The sequence below is a fragment of the Etheostoma cragini genome, chromosome 2 (genome assembly GCF_013103735.1).
Source record: "Etheostoma cragini isolate CJK2018 chromosome 2, CSU_Ecrag_1.0, whole genome shotgun sequence".
NCBI lineage: Eukaryota > Metazoa > Chordata > Actinopteri > Perciformes > Percidae > Etheostoma > Etheostoma cragini.
In genome coordinates this window covers 17,522,020-17,528,019 of record NC_048408.1, presented here as the reverse complement: position 1 = coordinate 17,528,019, position 6,000 = coordinate 17,522,020, and the positions used below count along the sequence as shown (strand labels likewise).

At 41.8% G+C, this 6,000-nt stretch overlaps 1 protein-coding gene across 6 annotated transcripts in view; it reads left to right on the top strand.

Annotated features, from left to right (window-relative positions):
• The window catches only part of grin2bb (glutamate receptor, ionotropic, N-methyl D-aspartate 2B, genome duplicate b), a 102,530-nt gene that overhangs the window by 19,424 nt on the left and 77,106 nt on the right, over positions 1 to 6,000 (top strand). The window lies entirely within an intron of this gene.

Here is a 6,000-nt window from a genome sequence, read left to right as displayed (position 1 = left end):
GTGTGTGTGTGTGTGTGTGTGTGTGTGTGTGTGTGTGTGTGTGTGTGTGTGTGTGTGTGTGTGTGTGTGTACACACACGGGTACGGGTATGTGCATGTAGGGGAAGACCCGGTCTGTCATATCGGAAAAACAGAAGTCTTGAATGCATCAGGAGTGCTTAGATGTCTGACCCAAACTACTTGACCTAGAGTGCAAACCATTTAGACTGCCTGCCCGGTGTTCATGCATGTGTGTCTTTAAGAGAGCACCGGGTAGAAGGTTAGTCACGTTTGCAGTAATTTACTAGATACAAGCAATGGTCACATGTGGGTGTTTTGTGTAGCTGTTCAGCGCCACTTATCCATGTTTTCCCTCAAGCGTATATTATTGTTATTGCTGTGTGAGTGCTGTAATGGGCACACAAGAACATACACATTCCAATGTCAACTGTGATTTATTGACACAGTGTTAGGAGGTTTTTTGTTTTATTATGTTGGGAGTAAATGATCCACTCTTGACACTCTCGTTTTAAATGTTATTAATTGGTGACAGTGGAGATGTTTTGTGTACTGCAGGTCTGATAACAGGTCCTGCACCGCCAGTTTGCTGGAAACTCCCTGTATCTTGTTATTTCTGTTTATTTGCCTGTAGCCGTTTTTGGAGATTCATTTTTAATGCAAGGTCTTCTCTAGATGCATTAACTTACCTCATATGTGTGTAGGCTCCGTGCTATTCATTTTATGTTACAAATGTTATTTTTGTCTGTAATATGTTGCGTAGCAATGTGCGCCAGCTAAGATAGAAATAAATGATGTATTATTAGGAGAGAGCAAGCACTGCATGCAGTGTGCTGCATGGATTAGTGCCCGTATGCGAGTTGTGTGAATCTTCCTGTCCATCAGGGTGTAATGTGGAGGTATATTTGAATTGTTGCCATGGAAACCGAGCACTGCTGATATACAGAAACACATCCGAATAGGTTTCTGTCTATTGCTGCTCCCTCGTTCATTGTCACACTTCTTGCAATATTTAAAATAGTTACCCTCTGGTCTCTTGTCAGTAGATTCAACAACCCTTTAGCAACATTTCCCTTTTTCTCTTAACACATTGTGGATTGAGATAATTTCCTTATTCCTTGTTTAGTTTTTTTCCTTGGGTTTTTTTAACCTCCTCCCCACCCTTGAATCCTATTTTATCATCCTGTGTTAATCATGTTCTCTTTTCATCTCTCTTTCTTCAGCTGTTGCCCTTCCACACCTCCCTCCTTCACTCCCTCCCTCCTCTGGGTTTCTTATTGCTGTTCCTTCATCCACCTCCAGCTCTTTTGTGTATATCTCTATTTATTCTCTCTCCTTTTCTCTCTGCTGGCTTCCTCCCACTCGTTTCCTCCTCCTCCTTTTCTCTTACTCTCTCTCTCCCCCCCTCCCCCGTCTCTCAGCTTCACTTTGGCCCCCATGTAAAATTTAGCATGTGCACCTGCAATTAAGCCGAGGACAAACCTTGGTAATTAGACCTTTTAGACAAACAGTTTTTTATGTGGAGATTACATTTCCTCCTCTTCTGAACAGTGTTTGCCTTATCTTATAGATTACTCCTTGTTGTCTGTAGCTGTTTTCTACCTCTTTCAGATTTCAGAGATTTCAGTTCTCCTCACAACTTCTCTCTTTCTCTTTTGTGTTCTTTGGACTTTTGTTATGGCTTAGCATGCATCAGCTCCTCAACATGTGGGTTGCTTGATAAATAAAGGATTAGCAAAGGTGTTGCGTTAGCAAATAAAGAGGAGCAAGCCTTTTACTCTGTCCTTCATTTATGTCTTTCCTAAAGTGCTCCACCGTGCTTAATATAGAAAATGAGCATGAACATATTATCATAAAGATTCAATGTTTTTATCTATGCAGAAAATTTGCCCAAATTTGTCCTCCCTATGCACTCTCTCTCTCACACACACACACACACACACACACACACACACACACACACACACACACACACACACACACACACACACACACACAGAATAAGAAACCACAATTTTCACATCAGGCTATGACTAATTGTATTTCCCCTGCCTGTCACCTTCCTCATGGTTACATGGTTCACTCCGCCTCTCTTTCTCTCTCGCGTCCTTTTTTTCCTCCATCATTTCTTCTCTGTAGTCTTTTTTTTTTTTTTTTGTACGGCTGCTAATAGAGGAGCAGTAAATAATAGCTATAATAGTAAATAATAGGTCTGCAGTTGAAGGGATCTCGGAGGGTTGGAGGGAGCAACTGAAAGAACAGGTTTGGAGGGTAAACGGAAGAAAGGCAATGGATGTACTGTGGGAGAGATGGTGAAACAGAGAGACTCAGCCGAGCCCAGTCTTAGGGTCTAATGGTCACTTGGCCCGGCAGCTAGTCCATAAAGCTGTGAGGCTGTCAATCTGTCAAAATGCACCCTGTGCTCTCCTGACTCTCTCAACACACACACACACACACACACATACACACACTGACACACTCCTGCTTTGTCTTTGATGTGTGCCAAAGGGTTCACAGCACAGTATAATGGATGTTGCATTGTAACTTAGACTTAGACTAGACTTAGAGTTCTCTTTGTTAATCCTTTTGGGATGACTCCCGCCGTTTTTAGCAAAAAGAATACAGTATAAAGAGAGAGGAGAAAAAAAAGAGGAAGACAGTATAAATATAACAGTAGTAACAGTAATAATAACAATAAAAAAATAACTTTGGCTATGAAAAAACAGACATTTACCATAAATGATCAAAGTGTTAAGTGTTTGTGTTAAAGTGTCCAGGTATTAATGTAAGTCCAGGTGTGTATGTACTGTCCTCTTTGCCCTATTTCCTCCTCCCCCTGAGAGAGGAGTTGTAGAGTGTAATGGCATGAGGGACAAAGGAGTTGTTGAGTCGGTTGGTCCTACACTTGGGAAGGAGCAGCCTTCCACTGAACAGGCTCCTCTGGGTGCTGATGACGGTGTGCAGGGGGTGGCTGGCCTTGTCAGTAATGTCCAGCAGTTTGTCCAGTGTCGTCCTCTCTTTCACCGTTACTTCTTGGATGTGCTGCCCCCCCCCCCCCCCCCCCCCCCCCCCCCCCCCCAGCACACCACAGTGTAGAAGAGGACACTGGTGACCACAAACTGGTAAAACATCCACAGCAGTTTGCTGCAGATGTTGACAGACCGCAGTCTCCTAAGGAAGTACAGCTTGCTCTGTGTCTTCTGTACAGGTGGCTTGTGTGTGTTGTCCAGTTTGTTATTTAGCCACAGTCCGAGGTATTTGTATGATTGAACTGCGTCCACCTCAACTCCCTCCGGCAGGACTGGTTGCGGTCTTGGTCTAGACCTCCCAAAGTTAATGACCAGCTCCTTCTGCTTAGAGGTTTTGAGCTGTATGCAGTTAGTGCTACACCGGAGAGTAAAGTCCCCCACTAGACTCCAACAGTCCTCCTCCCTGTCACCCCAGATACACCCAACGATGGCTGTGTCATCGGCGTACTTCTGTATGTGACACAGCTCCGACTTGTAAAAGTAGTCCGAGGTGTACAGGGTGAAGAGAAGATGGGCCAGCAACGTGCCCTGGGGGGGCTCCAGCACTGCTGACCACATTGTCAGAGATGATGTCCTTCAGTCTGACGTACTGTGGCCTGTCAGTGAGGTAGTCTATGATCCAGTCCATCAGATAAGGGACCACTCCCATCCTGTTCAGTTTATCTAGAAGTATAGGGGGCCAGATGGTATTAAAGGCACTGGAGAAGTCCAAGAAGAGCATCCTCACTGTGCCATTCCCCTTCCCCTGTACACAAACAGCAGGCGGTCCTGACCATGCTGTACCTGGAGTCTGAGGAACAGCCGCTCCAACGTCTTCATCAGGTGTAAAGTGAGCGCCACCGGTCGGAAATCATTTGGCTCACTGGGCGTGTTTTTCTTGGAAACTGGAACGATGCAGGATGTCTTCCAGAGGGTGGGCACTCTCCCTAGCTGCCGCCTAAGGTTGAAGATCCGTTGTAGCGGTTCCCCCATTTCTGCAGCGCATGTCTTTAGTAGTCTTGGACACACTTTATCCGGCCTTGATGATCTATGAGTGCTAACAGGTGTCTCTTTGTGTGTGATTTGATACCTTGCTATGTGGGTCACATGGTTTGGTAATTAAAGGGTTAAGTAATCTGTATTTATTGAGATCCTGACCAATACGGGAAAATACTTTTTATTAGTGTCATCAATAACATGGACCCAACTTACAGCCATGGTATGATTACAGAATATTTTTTTGAATTGTGCTCTACTCAATGTGGATCCTTCAAATGAGAAGAAGCAAAGAAAAAGAAATTTAAGAATGAATGAATTCATATTACAAGAATATTAACAATAGAGCAAGCTCCAATGATCTGATTATGAGATTCGTTTAACATACAGTTGTTCAACCATTTCATGCAGCTTTTTTTATACAAAGGTTAGCTCTTCATTTTTGTTCACAGGTTGCTCACTTGAAAAATTCCTGCCACTCACTCAAATGAATGTACTCAACAGATCCTCGTCTCCAATTCTCTAAACATTACAAAATGATGGTTAATACCGAGCGGAAATCAAAAAATATGCTCCATTTCTTTTTGTGTTAGTAGATTTTCTCCACTGTCCTTCCACAATTCAGATGAAATTGAGTTTTAAGTTACTGAAGTTGTGTAAAATAACATAGCTTTATATTCCATGTGTGTACTGGAGTTTTGAGGAAAATACATGAACTATAGTCATATTTAATAATAAATTTAGCCGCAAGCGGCGATTCGGGGGTTCAAACCTTTTTTGTCAATAGCAACTTTGTAACGATTGGACAAACAGTACACTTTGTTTAAAATGCCTACAACTGATTTGTCTAAAACATTTATTTTCAATTCAGCGTGATTTGTAATTTGAGAAAAGCAGATGACCAACACAAAAACAATTGCTAATAATAAAGCAGCAAGCTGCGATTCCAAGCTCAAACCGTGATTTGCGTCATTCCACGTCCAGTTATTGTGCATTCTTTAAGACTTGCAGTGCATGTGTAAGGTCATTATGAGGACAGTACCTGAAGTTTGGTGTTGATTGGATAAACATTTAGTCATTTTAAGCTTGATTCACTGATGATTCACTGAAAATTTGGTGGCAATCGTTGATCTGAAAATGGCGGAAAGAATTTCTAGGAAGACCTTATTGATCCTTGCAACTTTTTTGTAGAGCACATTAAGCTGCACCTCTGTGACAAATCTCAATCAGACTTACGTTTTGGGGTGTGTTGCCTTTCAAAGTTTGCATAATGAAGCCTTAATTACAGCGCCACCATGTGGGCGATTGGGTTCATATTTCAATAGAAGCACATGGACATCATTTCAAGTTATTCCCCCAAAGTTTATGTTTCTAGCTATAAAAATTACTTGACATCGTAACCTTTGTTGGCCATTTCCTTTCCAAGTTCCTGATAAATTAAATTTAAAAAGTCTCTTGTCTCCTTGTTTGTCTACTTACATCTGTCTTTGTTGACACACCATGTGTGCAAACAGAGCGGAAATACCGGGCGTAATTTTACTAAAACTTGTTCTTCGTTTTGTGTAATCTTGCAACCATAAAATGACCTTAAACGTTATCGCAATTCATTATTTTTTCGGCAAATAACATTTCCATCAGCGTTATCGCATAAGCCGTATTTCAATCAAGATAAAATCCGATGAGACCGAATGTATTTCCTTTGAGTCGATATTCATGAATTCCATCAAATTATACCTTTTCCATAAGGCATTTTTCATTTGATATCACTTAATTCAGATAAAAAAATTGTGGATGGAAACATTGCTAGTGTTTTCTAAATCACAACAAACCTGTCGGTGGCCTTTCTGGACCACAATTCTTTATTTTTCCGCCGACATATAATACAATCCCACATGGATTTATCTCTGGTATGCTAATGTCGGCAGATATAGACCGATTTTAAAGCTTGTATTTACACTTTGTTTTTGTTTCTCATCTCTCTGTCTCTCGTCTCTTCTCTC